Consider the following 16,104-nt stretch of genomic DNA (forward strand, 5'->3'; position numbering starts at 1 on the left):
AAATGAATCGGGAAGAGCTGATATATATATATTGAATATATTGAAATAGGTTTACTGTCAAATAATGCAAACCGTACGCGGCACGTGTTTGACCCTAATTCTGGGCTCATCAGGCATACACACTCACTGCACCCCCTCTCGGGAATCGAACCTCGGACGTCAGCACTATATATATATATATATATATATATATATATATATATATACTCCTGTAGCCACAATAAATGTCTTTATTTTATAGACAAACCAGGGATGAACAAGTTCCTTTCTACTGCAGCCACAGCTGTGACACACATAAAAAACATCAATAATAACTCATAAACTTGCAATATTATTTAGGAAAATCGCAACATTTTACTTACCAAAAATTCAGATTATTTGTAAACAAAATCCATCGTCCTCTCTTTCCTCAAAAACAGTTCAATTACTCTGTCGTACGGATTATCCATGCGCTTCAGTTCCATCAAAACCTCACTTTCTATCGCCATCAAAGCTAATGCTGAAATACCCTATGGTATTTTTGACATAAGTTTGATTTCGCTTTAGGGCTGAAAATGTCCGCTCGACAGAAGCAGTGTACACAGGAATGCTCACCGCCAAATATACCAATTTGAACAGCTGCCCTATGCTCTCATTCAGATTTTTCTGATGAAGGAAGTCAAGGAGATCAGTAGGAGATTCTCCTAAAAAATCCTCCATGGCATACATTACAGTCAGTTCTGTTTTTAGCCGAGACAGATCAAAAAGCGCTCCGTGGCTCTTGTGTTAAACTGGAGAAGGCTGCATGCCTGAAATTTTTCTTGTATTCCCGAAACTTCTGGGGCTCGAGGAGTGTGACAAACATCAGGTTTTCCTGGTTTTGAAATCTGGTCTGTGTCTGGCAAATAATATTGTCCAGAATCCTGCCATGGAGTTGGCTGTAGTGCACGCGACGATCTTTCGCTCGGAGCATTTGTGGTGTGTTCAGTGGCCTCGTAGAGTTCCTCATATTGGCTTTTATCCAATCAATTGGTCTGAATACGGTGACGTTGCCATACACCTGCTAGAGGGCCCTACTGACACCAACTCAAAATCTGATTGGTTGAAGCAACAGGTTAATCGACATTTATTTTGTGTTAGATTGCCTCCACAACAGATTCTGAAAGCCTCTCTGCCTGGCAACAAATGATGGCTGAAATGTGATTGGTTAAATATTTTAATACGAAACTCCACCTCCCATGGCTATCGAGCTGCATTCTATTACAGTATATGGACGAAAATACGTTCCTGTTATGACCATTACATGTAGAATTTCAAAATGAAACCTGCTTAACTTTTGTAAGTAAACTGTAAGGAATGAGCCTGCCAAATTTCAGCCTTCTACCTACACGGGAAGTTGGAGAATTAGTGATGAGTGAGTGAGTGAGTGAGTGAGTGAGTGAGTGAGTGAGGGCTTTGCCTTTTATTAGTATATATATATATATATATATATATATATATATATATATATGTATGTATGTATGTATGTATGTATGTATGTGTGTGTGTGTGTGTGTGTAAATAAATACTGAATACAGATAAGTACTTAGTCACAAAGTACTTCTGATACATCTGATTAACCAGTGGCACAATAACTGAGACCCATTGGCAAAGCCAGGTGACACAGCTAGTATAAATATATACATTTCATTCCTGAAACACTAGCAGTGGCAGTAAATGGGTAAAACATTTAAAAAATCTCAACACAGGTATTGCTCATCAGCTCCATAGTGTCCGCACATGAACTTGCCACTACCAAAAGCAACAAAGTAAAAAATCTATGAGCTCATTAGAGAGAACTGATGTGTGACATTCAGAGAAATGGCAGTTGAGACTGGAACATGGTGACTTTTGGTTGAGCTGTTTATGCATAGCTGGAGTGGAGCAGCAGAAATACCTTGATTAAGATGTGGAAGCAAACTAAGGTGAATAGACTTGATTGGCAGGTGGTAATTTAGGATTACAGGCAGGAAAAGACGTGCAGTACCATTTCAGGTCAAGTCAGGTTTATACATAGTGCTAAGAAATTCCTACTTGCATGTCTGCTCAGAACAGTCGACAAGAATACAATACTAAAAATTAATAAATAGATAAAAAGTATACAAAGTGTGCAACATATACCTACAACATACAGTAAACACACACACACACACATATATTAAAACAGAAATAGTATTCAGTGGTGCAAAAAGCTAACAAAATACTAGTCTGCAGTACCTCTCTTAGAGCTCCATCCTGCACTGAGTCTACGACCGAATGAGATGCCACCTTCCAGGAGAACCTCATATTTATAGTCTTCTGACCAGAAAGGGCGGAGTCAGTTGCCCTCAAGGGGCATCTTCTCAGAGCTGCATGTAAAGAAAGAGATTATACTGTTAGCAACAGTGCCCCCTGTCGTTACAGGGTAATATTGCTAACCTCAGATGAGCCCAGAAGGTGACATATACTGTATGTAGTAAACAATATGCAATATTAGCTTATATTAAATAATCATTCAACATACAATCCTCATCCGGCTCTATTGGGAAGCCCCCTAATGAATATCAACAGAATACAATGCAGTCACAGCAGTTTGGACCCTTGTTTTCTCCGTCTCTCTGTTAGCTGAGGTGCTTCTTCTGCTCCATCTGTTGTCTTATCCTGGAGCTGTCAGAGTGTACAAGGACCTCAATTCAAAATTCTCAGGGTTGTATATATACATATGTAAAAGGCAAATTAGAAACCACAAGGGGGCAGCCCCCTGCTCTTCAAATTTATTTTCATTTATCGATGAGCTAGAGGGGGACAGACACTCAGCAAAGAAGTTTAAATTGAACATGCATTGAAGGAGGAATAAGATGCCAACAAAACATAAATAGAATACAAACAAACCGAGTACCAGAAGTAATTTGGTGAAGCTGAATTCAAGCACTGATTAAGATACGTTTTGAAGTTAAATGAGAGTGCAAAAGCTCGGAGAAGGATGCCCCTAGGCACTCATAAAAGGATTTAAGACCCTGAAACCAGTGAATACCAGAAATGCCCCCAGTGTGGGGTCTCCAGTGGTTGTGGAGTTTGCAAGTGCAGCTGTGTGGATATACATCCCATGGCATGACTGGGGTCCAGACAGTGTCAGTGACAAGGCTGGACCCTTTTTCCAACGTTAAGATAAATTGCTTTGCTTCAATGGACCAATAACTCTGTAATTAGCTTTCCCAACTTTTGTTAAAAATCCCTGCAAACAAAGAACTTTCTCAGTGCTTCTCCTTGTGGGGCCCAAGAAATACTTTTCACAGACTTAAAAGCAAAAATCAACAATGCATAATTAAATAGCAAGCAATGTAAAATAACATCAATAATAAGTAGAAATCATATAAGCACTAATAATATTTCATGAACAGGTTACAAATATAAGTTTATTAAAAACACAGAGAAGGGTGCAGTGAGTGACACATTGAATGTTATTTAAACTTCACTGTTGCCCACACCCCTGCGAATCTTGCCACCAGTACTGCTGTCCACACAGTTTTAAAGTGAAGCCCGGCTGTGTTTGAACCTATCGCATCGCTTTACCCGTTTGTGGCATACAGGAAACTCATAATTCATCCCTCATCAAGCACGGCACTTACTGGGCCTGAGATATCATAAATCACGTGGGCCTCCAGTTGCATTTCGCTTCACCTCGAATGGGAAGCCAGATGTTCTGATTTCTAGCTGGCATCACCCTTCAGTTTCCCTGTCCCTGAATGTTACCTATGATACCGTCTCCATGGTTACTCTTGGCGTGTGTTGTGTTGGCAACTTTATGGAGGCTTCTGGTGAAGGCCACCACATTACAAAAGGTTACAGCCTTGTAGTTGTGAATTCAGTATGATGAGTGCATCTGCTGCTCGGTGCTGTACATTTTTTTATCGCTGGTCTTTGGGATAAGAAAGAGATGACAAGGACGATGTACAGCCACCCATCCATTTTATGAAGCTATGTTTTCAAATTACAGGGTTGCTGGGAAATTGAGTCTATCGGCAGCTAAACATTCATGCCTTTATCTGTGCTTCACATCCCCTGCTTTAATCGTTGGACACATCTAAGTGGGGGGGGCATGATTTATATAAAGTTTAATCCCAAAAATCCCAATTTCAAATTAGTCAGGTATGTGCTGCAAGTTTTCAACATCTTCAAATTTTAATAAGTGGGTTAAGAAAATATACATTCATAATATTCTCAAACCCTTTCAGGATTGGGACTACTGGGACGAAAGCCTACGCTGACAGCTTTGGGTGTAAAATGGGAACCAACTCTGGGGGAGGCACCAGTATGTCCCACACACTCATATTTATTGTCATGCCAACTAAATAGATAACAAGATACGTGCTAGCAATGCAGGGTTAGCAAGAAGCACATCCATGTTAGAGATTTGGGTGGAGAAACTCATGAAGACAGAAGGCAAATGTACAGACTGACCAGATTGGGATTTGAACCTTGGAATCCTGTGTCACCCTTTTAAAAAAAATTAAGATTATATACGTGTGACACCAGATATTCAGATAGTTTTTTTGAAATTACTTATAAAGATGGAGAATCCAAAAAATGACTAAAATCAGAATAAACATTAGAAGCTCAAGCTGCGTGATTCACATTACTGACGTGGAAGGCAGTTTCAGGCTTTAAGTGAAAACCAATGTGTTTGATTTGTATTTTTGCTCATTTTATTTTGACATTATAGAGTTGTATGCTGATGACGCCATCAGTGTTGTGTTGCTTGGTGCGTGTGCATCTTATTTAAGGGCCAGTCACATGATAGTCAGTGTCATCAGAACTTAATAAAAATAAAACAAAGACTCATCAGTGAGAATATTTGATTCTCAAGAAATGCTTTATTGTGATGTGATGATCCCTGCTACGTTTACATCTGTTTACAAGAACACGAGAGATCTGACAAACGGAAGGAGGCCATTCACTCCATCGAGCTCTTTTGTTCAGCTAATCGCTAAGCTGTCCCAATATCTCATCCAGATTCTTCTTAAAAGTTGTCAAGGTTTCTGCTTTGGCTTCACAGCACAGTATTTTTTTTCCCCCAGAGTCCCACAACTCTTTGCGTAAAGAATTGCTTCCCGGCTTCAGTCTTTCCCTTAAGTTCCACTGAAGTCCTCACGTATGCCCCGTAGGACGGTGTCTCTCTTCCTGTATTGTCCATGTGTAGCGATTTACCCTTTTCTACATTAAATAAGTGCTCACCCAGCTGTGACACGTGTCCAAGTTTTCTTGAATTATTTCTCCTGCTTTATCAGTGTTTGCCATTCCCTAGAATTTTAGTGTCATCTGCAAATTTCACAAGTTTAGTAATTAGAAAGGAATTAGTGTCAATAAATCAAAGTCATAAAACACCAGCCAGGAGTTGAAAACCAAAAAGAAGTGAGTTTTACCTTTTAACTGTCTGTGTTCTGAAATGCTTTTGAGGTTGTGACATCGGCTAGTTACAGCTAAGCGAACGTAGCAGCGCTCTAGCAAGATCCATGACCAAAACAACATGGCTACTTGTAACATGTGATGATGAGTAAGAGGTTTAACTATTGCACATTTTATGACTGTCACACAATTCTCTCTATATTAGCAAGCACATAAATACATTTGAGTATAATAATATTAATGCCGGAAATAAGTAAAACAAAAAATAAACAAGAACATGACCACAGCATGACTCAGATGGGCACAACCTTGAGTTTGTGAGAACCTGCAGTATTTATATTTTACCTTTTGGACAATCTTTGCGTGGCCACAGCCATGTCATTTACGGTTGCTATGCCCATTCCTGGATATGTGAAACAGAACTCGCATGACGTTTTGTCTCATCGAGTCCCACATACTGTATATAAGATGGGATGCATACTTTCTAGCTTCCATGTATCACATCTCTTTCTTAAAATCTCTTAACCCCTTTTCTTATTAGTGTTAGTGTAAGCTCAAAGGGGTTTTTAAGGAGATTTAATGTTAAGGCCTATTGCTTTGGCTTTTTTAATTACGATGTCTGCTTAATCTCCCTGGATTTGGTTTGATTTGGCCCTTATTTGCTTTTCTAGTTTCCAACTCCTGCCTGTCCTTTCATTTTACTCCAGTCAAATCCTTGCTGCCTGTTTCCTGGTTTCAGTTCTCTGCGTCCAAACAATCATATTTGCTTCCTAACACTGATATTGCTTTAGATGACTTGCACACTTCCCTCCTCATCATTCTTACACCATCCATTTCTGTGCCTTTCCATGTTAAGTCCGTCTCATCCACTGTGCCACTTATACAATGAAACGGTTCAGATGAACAAGGTCGTTCCTTATCTCCATGCGCAGAGTGCCTAAGGTCATTCCTCCATGACGTGTTTTCTAAAGCAGGCCCAGTTTGTGCCTTCCTGTAACAATTGTTAAGACACATAATGTAGAATTTAAGAGACAATTACATATAAAGAGAAGGGTCAATCCATACCACAGTAAACTCAAAAATGTTATGTATTCTTCATAGATTTGAGGTTGCTGAAGGCAAATCTGGAAACAGAATGGCTCTATCACGGCGAAGGTTTAAAATGACAAAAATGCTATTGTTTTTGGGTTGTTTCTACCTCAACTAACATTACGAATAAAGAAGACTGGAATTTGTCAGCTTCAAAACAGACTTTAAATAATATTCTGATTATGAAAACATATACAGTGGAACCTCGGTTCACAAATGTCTTGGAACACGTACAGATCGGTTTACAACCAAAAAGTTTGCCAAACTTTTGCATCTGTTCATGACCACAAACTCGGTATACGAACAAGCCAGTTTTGCTTTCGGTTTGCGCACGCCGATGATTTCTGCATGTTTCAGTCTCTCCCTGTGCAGAGAGAAAGAGAGACAGAGAGATAGACAGACACACACACACGACGTGAGAGAGAGACACACACGCACACACACACACGAGAGTGAGAGAGAGACGCATAAGGCCGAGAAGGCAGTTAAAGAAGGCACCAGGCTTGTTTTTAAAGAGACTGCTTCCAGCATTGTTTTAACCTCGTTGTATTTAATGAAGACTTTTTTCTATTGGATTTTAACCTCCACTTCACTTCTGTTTCCAACGATTGGTTCGTAGCATGCATTGTTGCAATGTTACTTTTCTTGGTGATTTATTAAATATACGGATTTTTCAAATGTTCATTTTTTCCCTGTGCTTAAAACTCATTAAAAAGAAGTGTTTTTAGCGAACGGTTCATAGTGCTATAGCACGAACTCTTGCAGTGTTAGTTTTCTCTGCTTTTCAAGGTTTTCTCAGTGTTATTCAATGTTTTTACATTTAGTTTACTATTATGCTGTGCATTCTATGGTATAGTTAAGTATATTTGTGCTTAAAAATCTTTAAAAAAATATATATTTACATACAGTGTGTACGGTCTGGAACGGATTAATTGTATTTACATACAATCCTATGGGGGAAATTACTTCGATTCACATCCAAATCGGTTTACGACCAGAGTTTTGGAATGAATTATGGTCGTGAGCTGAGTTTCCACCATCTTTTTCATAACATTGTTTTTCACTGAATTCAGAATCTTGTGTAAACAGCTTGCGGTTGAGAATTTCCAATTTCAAAAATGGATTCCCCCACCTAAATCTATAACGTCCACTGAGTTTGGGAGGATTTTGATGGTATACGGTATATTTCAAAGAATCATCTAGCCATTTACTGAACCCACTAATTCCGTTTCAGAATCATGGACATACAGAGGCTATCCTGACCCCATCAGCTGCATACACGGATCCACCCACAATGCAGTGCCAGCCCATGGCAGAGCACATTTTCATACTCTCATATCTGTGCTTGTTCATTCAAATTTTGTGTTGCATGACTTTGGGGAATGACAGGAAGTCAAAATAATTTCTCAACATGCAGAGAAGGTGCAAAATCACACAGACAGGTACTGGGCCTGGATCTGAACCACAGCTTCTAGAGTGCTGCAGCAATGAGTGGCCTTATTTCAAAATAAAAGCTTTAATATGAATATTACATTTTCACCCTAAAACAATGATAAAGAAATAATTTTCTGCCCTATTTCTAGTACCCGTTTTGTCCATTTCTAGCCTAATGTCAATAAGTATGAACCTTAATCAAACTAGAGAGCAAGCTGGAGCACCTTGGCCCTTTCCTGTTTGCAGACATTTCCCACATCAGGCCTGTATTTATGTCACCTTCTGACACCTCATCCAAGGTGGCTTTCTGTCTTGCACCCAAAGCTCCTGGGGCAGGCTTTGGCCAGCATGACCCTGTAGGGGATTAAGCAGGATTGAAAAATAGATGGCTGGATGGATATGCCTTAGATTAAGTAGTTTTCAAAACTATAACAATATGATTTGCAGCTTTTTCTTTTTCTCTTTTCTTGCAGGTGTAATTTATCAAAGACTTTTACAGAATCATTTTTTACCAGTTTTTGAAGCCTTCCAAAGGTTATTCATTTCTTGGAAGATTTTTCTTCTTTTTCTTTCTTTTTTTTTTTTTTTGTAATAACATAAAAAAAAAAAAAACTTTGTTAAAGAATACATGTGTTCACCAGGCGCTAGCAAAGACAATCAAAAGAACGAGTTTTTGTTTTGGAAACAAATAGGGAAATGAAAAATTAAACAAACAAACAAAAACAAAACCAACAAAGATGGAGAAGGAATCGAATGCAGTCCACCTGGCAGCCCAAGAACCACAAATGGAGAACACTGCAGAGCTGCCTGGAGCTGACAGGATGCCAGCCGTGACAATTGTGCGCTGCTCCATTTCCCTGTCACAGGTAAGTCAATTCTTGACTTGCTGAAATGCTGCATCTTACCTGCTGACACTCTCTTGGCATGTGTTGTTTCTTATATCGATGTGTAGAACATAATAAATTTGACAAACGAGAGGAGACCCGTCAAATCCATTTGTTTAGCTAATAGCTAAGCTGCTCCAGTATCTTTATCTTCTTAAAACTTGTTGTGGAGACTGGCCCGGACACAGACAGGCAGACACGTTCATTTTTTCACCACACGTTTATTTACACTATATACAATGTCCAAAGTGCTCCACGAACCCCACAAGTCCCCAAAGTCCTGGCCACACAATGCCTTTCTTCAGACCACCTCCTTCTCTTCTCTCCAGCTCAGTCCACTCCGCTCCCGACTCTCGCCCTTGTCTGAAGGGAGGTGGCCTCTTTTATAGCACCCGGATGTGCTCCAGGTGGGTTCCGGCAATCTTCCACAGACATGCCCCCGTGTGGCGGAAGTGCTGGCTGCATCCCCGGAAGCACTCCGGGTGTCCCCTCTCTTCTTCCCCAGCACTTCCAGGTGTGGCGGAAGTGCTGAGGCCCAGGGCTCCAAAGGCATGGGAGCGCCCCTTGGCGGTGACTACGGGCCCCTACAGGGTGGAGCTTCAAAGGAAACCAGGGCGGTCGCCCCCGCATGGTCTGGGGAAGGCGTAAGCCCTCCTCCGGTCTTCCTAGGCGTCCCGGCCGGGTCGCCACCCTAGCCATCTCTGACATTGTCAAGGTTTCTGCTTCAACTCCATGTCTCTGTATTTTTTTCCATAGTCCCACAACAGTCCAAAATGCACTTCCCCCTAATTTCCTGAATCGACTTTAGCAGGTTTGATAATGTTATCTTAAATAAATGTGTTGTGAGATGCCGAGTTGCATGTTAGTGTTGCTGCCTTTCTGTTTTGAAATCATACACAGTAAAGGTTAAACTCCAGCCTAGACATTTCCTGTGCTACGGTTTAATGTCCTCCGAGTGCTCTTAGAGGTTTTTTAGTTAGGATTTCAGTTACCTGTCACATTCTGAACATATTTGGATTAATTAAGTGGATCGACATCTTTAAACTTGTCCTGCATGATAGTGTGTGGAGGTGTGCAAGAATATGCTTTGTGATGGTCTGGAGTCCTGTCCAGACTGGGGTCCCTGTTTCTTCCCCGATGCTTCCGGAATAGGCTCTTACCCTAAGACTACCTGGTATCAGTGGCGTAGCTCGAGTTCGTACCACTTGGGGCGGGGCTTCAATTTGCCGTCCTCCAACATATTTGAATATGTTAACCTATTTAATTAGAAAATTAAAATGACGTATAGAGAAAAATTAAGATACATTTTGTATAGATTTATTCATATATATAGAGAAACAGCAATACATTTTCACATATAATTATTTATAAGCATCAACTAGACAAGAATATAGTATTGACGCACTAATAAGCCGTGTGCAAATTATTAGTTTAATATATTTACGCGGCGAAAACCAGAACCAGTGTAGTGTACAAGTGATATGTGGGGAGCAGGAACGCATTCGGATCGATAACGAAATGAAATTCTAAATTGTAAATTAGTTGTTTATCTTCCTAGAAATTATTATCGGTGTAATGTTTATGTTTATTTTTGTTATTGCCTCATAAATTTCAACTGCTGTAACTGATACCGTCACAGAAGGACAGTCTGAAGATTACTTTTGAAGCATTTGTGGGGAAAAATCAGAGAATTTTAGTTTTTTCATTCATGATTGATATTTTTCCGAACCCTGCTGCTTACACACGAATTGTACTGAGCCTTTTGGCCAATAATGGTGCCCTCAAAATGTGCCGCCCCCTCCCCCGCCCCTAGCTACGCCACTGCCTTGTATTGGAATAATCGAGTCAGAAAATGAATGAGTGAATTAACTAAAAGAAAAGTCAATAATTTTTGATTCTCAACTAGCAAGAAAAGCCTCCATTTACAGTATGTCTCTTAAACTTCCTAACTCTAACAAAGTATATAAAGCTGAAAATGACAGCACCATACATTACCTGTCCGACTAACTAGAAATTCAGGGATAACACTAGTGTGTACTTTTGTGTTTTTTTGTTTCGTTGTCAGCTCCTCAAATTTTAGCAGCATGTGTTCACCGTTGGCTAGCCCCGGGGCTGCTCTGGGGGTCCACAGCATTCCTCTTCAGTTGTTGAATTCATACAGTGAGACTGTCTTCTAGGTCTCTGCAGAAATCACCACAAATTGCATGTTAGTGCTCACTAATGCTTTTTCTTGGCAGAAAACAAAACACTAATTTTAACAGAAAACATTTTCTTTTGTGTGCATTCAGTTATAATGCAAACGTATACATACAAACTTATTGCAATGAAACCTTTGCTGGTGTTTTATATTGATTATTATAGATCTGTTTCAGTTAATGTCTAGTAATAAATTAAAAACAGGCACAACATCCATCCATCTATCCATTGTCCAACCCGCTATATCCTAACTACAGGGTCATGGGGGTCTGGTGGAGCCAATCTCAGCCAACACAGGGCACAAGGCAGGAAACAAACCCCAGGCAGGGTGCCAGCTCACCACAGGGCACACACACCATGCACACACACCACACTCACACTAGGGACAATTTGGAATCACCAATGCACCTAACCTGCATGTCTTTATGTTACAATGAAAATATTTTGCGACATCTTCAAAACTGTTGCTTTATTGCAGCGTGGCTTAGTGGTTACGGATTTGGAGAGCGAACTGTGAGGTTGTGAGTGCAAATTTTTCAGTGTTCATTGTCAATGTAATGAGATAAATCGTTAGCATAGATGATTCAGAGATGCAGTGTCTTGTCTTTAATTCCGGCTTTCTGCAGTGATGGTTGTGGCATTTGCACGTTCTCTACTTTCTCAAGGCACTCCTGTTTCATTTTAATTCCCAACAGACATGCATGTTGTAGTAACTGACAAGTCTATTTTGGCTCCTTGTGAGTGGACCCTGAGATGGACTGGTGTCCTGTTGACTGTTGGTTCCTGCATTGCTCCATCCCTCAGTGACTCCAAACTACATTAACTGGGTTTAAGAATGTTATGTTGTGAGGTGTTGGCCAAAATGTCCAATGTGATCAAATAATGCAAAAATGTTGATACCTGTTTTATTTCTTAAAAGGAACACAAAATGCTTGTGTGAAAAAGTAATCACCTACAGACATCTAGCAGATTATGTCTCCCTTGCAAGGCCGCCAGAGGATCCTTTTCCTGTTGATGAGTCTCTCACAGCACTCCAGGAGGACTCTGTCTTACGTCTCCTCGAGACGGTGTTTCAAGTCTGAGACTTTGTTGAGCTTTTGATCATGAGCTCCTCATGTCAGCTCTAGTCACAACATCTCAGTGTTGTTTAGCTCTGTACCCACCCTGCCTTGGCCATGCCAGAACTCTGTTTCTTCTTTTCTGTTTCTTGTTAATGTAAAGTTTCTTCAATATTTCATATTTCTGTGTTCTTGGATGACTCAATGGTTCCCTGATGGCTAGGCTATTTTCTGAGGCAGAGCAGAATTCATAGATCTTTCTGTAGTTCAGGTCAATCTGGTAATAATGCAGCAAACACAGACTTTGACAGTGCCAGCACCACGGCTTATTGTTAGAATGAAATTCTTAAATGATAGGGACCATGCTGGTTATAACATTCCACTTTTGACTCATCTGTGCATAGGCTATGGCTCCAGAAATCCTGAGTCAAATAGTCAAAGCAATGGCTTCTATCACACTTCTATCATGTGGATCCCATTTTTAACCAAGGTTTATCTGACTGTGTTACGTTAGCTAAGTTAAACATTTGTTCTAAGGATCTTTGCAACTTTATGGAAGATTTTACACCTCAATTTCACAAAGTGTCTTCTGAAGAGGTTAACTTCTTACCCAAAAATGTATTCATTTCAAAATGATATGCTCTGACTATGACTTGGTGCCTGAGAAATGGGTTTGTGTTACAATCAGCACCCAAACTGCAAAGAACAAAACAACCAAAAATCCTTGACCATACAAAACTAATCATTTAAATTATTACAAATTCAATAAAACAAACATACTACACATCAAATGCAAAACAAAAAAGGAATAACATAAACTATTACTATGGTTAATACTGAGGTCTACAAAATCCAAATTCATAAAGCCAAAAGGCAGAATATCCAATAACAGCAAACTTTAAAGAGAAACAAAAAGGGAGCTAAAGAGCATGGCTACAGAAAATACCACAGCCAGGAATCAACTTAACATACAGTAGGCTTCAGGTAACTGCAGCCAGCAACAACAGCAGCGCCTGAGATCAGCAACTTCATTTGAAACCCCAACTGACAATAACAGAGAAAGTAATGAATGAAGTCTCTTTTAAGTGTTTTTTTATCCACCTTCTGTGTTTTTCTGATTCTTTTTATACCCATTTCATGTTTTGAAGTATACAGAATTCAAATTATTTAACGTCGCAAAAATATTTAGCTTTTTTCATCATTATTTTGTTTTTGAGCAATTTCAACAATGTGGCTAGAAGAATTCACTGGAAGTGCATGGTGGGATACATTAGCACCAGAAAACGAAAAAGGTTAGAGCCAGCACTACCTAATCATCTGAGACTGCCGAAAAATCCTTTAAAGTCTGAGTGAAATACTCTTTGTTTAAAGTTTTCTAGCAAAAGAACTTAGGCTATGTTTCTTCAACCTCAAGTTAGACTTATCCTTTTAGGCTTAGTGACAGATCATTCTCAACTCCCACTTTCAACATTAACTAGATTAACAGTAATACATCTCTTCTTCTGGTTCTTCTCCCTTTTCTTCTGCTTGTTTATTTTCTGCTCAACACAAAATGGTTAACTAAAACAGAGCAATTTACCCAAGGAGAGGGTCTCAGCAGAACCCTAACACTTTCTAACTATTTCCAGAATTTAAAGCCCTATTTGGACATATATGCATATATGAAGATTATAAAATCCAAATACTGTAGTGACCATAATTCATATGTGAATTTCCCCTTGGGATTAATAAAGTATCTATCTATCTATCTATCTATCTATCTATCTATCTATCTATCTATCTATCTATCTATCTATCTATCTATCTATCTATCTAAATGTATTGAATTGTTATTGTGCCATAAAGGATATTCAGTTATGCAAGGTACGACAACATATATTTTATGAATAAAGTATACTCAGTATATATATATATATATCTATATATATATATATATATATACACATCTCTATATATAATCTTCATTTAGATCTTGATCTTTGTTTGTCCGTAAATGAATTAGAAGAAGCACTAAATGGCAGTAGAGAGACAGCTAAAACATCGGCATTGCATTAAGAATCTCCTCCAGGCTTATACTACTGAAGACTGAAGTACTCCAGTCACACCTCAAAACACAGACATTCAAACTAAACAAATTGTTGTGCTTTAAATAAACTAAAGAGATCTTCATTTAGAATTTGATCTTTGTCCGCGAATTCCACGCATGCGTAGACCACCTTCCAGTTTAGTACGTTGTTGTTATTCACGGATGTCAACAATGTGCCGGAATAACGAAAGGGGAGGTGGACAGTGTTACGCTGGTTAGCTCCTGAGGCCTGGTTAGAGAATGAGATTGCTGAAGATAAAAGTTACGTGCCTACGTAACATATGCATGAAAGAAAGACGGTGGGTAAAATGAATGACAACATAACAGCATGTTACAGAAATTATTATTGTTACGTTGTAGCCGGCAAGTGCTGTGCGTCTCACAGTTGTACCATGGCTTGCTCACATGTCAATTTAGTGATTCCTATTTATGCTTTAAAGAGCCTGGATACCTATGTGTCCCCCTTTTATAACCATTGCTCCGTGTATATTGCCTTACTCTTTGGATTGCCACAAAGCAACCTGGAGATTGGAGAAAGGTTGAGAAGACATCGTGAGAGGAAACGATAGCGTTGTGAAAACGAGACAGACTGTGAACGGACAGAAGCAGAAATGCTCCTACACCACCACATAATTACTATTTGGACAGTGATTCTGAGTAGGCCGTTCCTATCAAATCAATATCCAAGGGTTTTCTTTTGTAATTTTGTTTCCCTTATAAAAAATCATAATGCTGTGCGACGAAGGGCCCAGTTCACGACTGGCAGCCACATTTAAAAAGGGAGCCCTTCACAGACAACTTTAACACACGCAACGTAGTTGGGCGCATATGGCTTGTATATATATATAATTTTTAATGTAGGTAGATCATTTCAACCTGATCATTTTAAAAGTAGCTCGCAAGCCAAAAAACTATGGGCACCCCTGCCATATACCAAATTTTAGTTATGTTTATTTTTTCAGAATCTCCACTCTGTTGGACTAGATCCCACAAAACATCCATCCATCCATTATCCAACCCACTATATCCTAACTACAGGGTCATGGGGGTCTGCTGGAGCTAGTCCCAGCCACCACAGGGCACAAGGCAGGAAACAAACCCCGGGCAGGGTGCCAGCCCACAAAACAATGTAAACAAATTTACTTGAAACAAAAATACAATAATGCAGAAAATCGCCTGACCACCTGCACACCTCCAGTTGCAGCCATTCAGAAGAATCTGTGCTGTGAGGATAGTGTGCCATTATTAAAGACTCGAGAAGAGCCATAGTAAATAAATAAATGACACACAGTTGTTTATAAGAAATGTCTGTGATTCACAGAGAATAATTAAGAGCACTGACAGAGGTAAAAAAATGCAAGGCAGACAGAGGAGTTCAGGGCATTAAACAAAGGCAGTAACACAAAGAAACAGACAGAGGTCCTATGCAGAATATCAACTGTTGAACTGGAGTACTTGACAAAATTAAAATCCAAAAATCCAAGCCAAAAAAGGCCAAATTTTCAGAAATCGAGTCACTATAATCAGAAGAGGGCTCAAGCTGGGAACCGCAGTTGAAGTACAAAGGTACATGATGCCACCACTCCTGCTTTTTAACTCCTAACCCCACCTATTTAATTAGTGTTGCATAGCAACAGGCACAGATAACAGGAGCTCAGGGTAGACATCAAGAAAATGGATGGGCTGGAGATAGAGGCCAGTTATATTTTATATCAATTGTATAGCTTGGCCAAGACCCACACAGAGATTTTAGGGGACATTTTCTTTTCACCAATGACTTTGACTTTGACACTCTGCCATGAAATCTGCCCGTTTCCCCATTCCCTATCTATCTGCCTGTTTGTTGGCACCTTTGTGGCCTCTCTAACTCATCATATCCATACTCTGTTATGGAAGACACTTTCCTCGACACAAACCGATAGCCATTTTATATTTCTCCATTTATTTTTCCAAG

At 39.6% G+C, this 16,104-nt stretch overlaps 1 protein-coding gene across 6 annotated transcripts in view; it reads left to right on the forward strand.

Annotated features, from left to right (window-relative positions):
• ahdc1 (AT hook, DNA binding motif, containing 1) overlaps positions 1-8,514 on the forward strand; it is a 321,455-nt gene extending 312,941 nt beyond the window's left edge. For all 6 annotated transcript variants that reach the window (XR_005631116.1, XR_005631115.1, XR_005631118.1 and 3 more), the window contains one exon: positions 8,400-8,514. The gene's annotated coding sequence lies outside the window, so the exon portion shown is untranslated. The remainder of the gene's footprint in view (positions 1-8,399) is intronic.
• Positions 8,515-16,104: the final 7,590 nt, after the last annotated feature.

Source organism: Polypterus senegalus, chromosome 17, assembly GCF_016835505.1.
Source record: "Polypterus senegalus isolate Bchr_013 chromosome 17, ASM1683550v1, whole genome shotgun sequence".
Taxonomy (NCBI): domain Eukaryota; kingdom Metazoa; phylum Chordata; class Cladistia; order Polypteriformes; family Polypteridae; genus Polypterus; species Polypterus senegalus.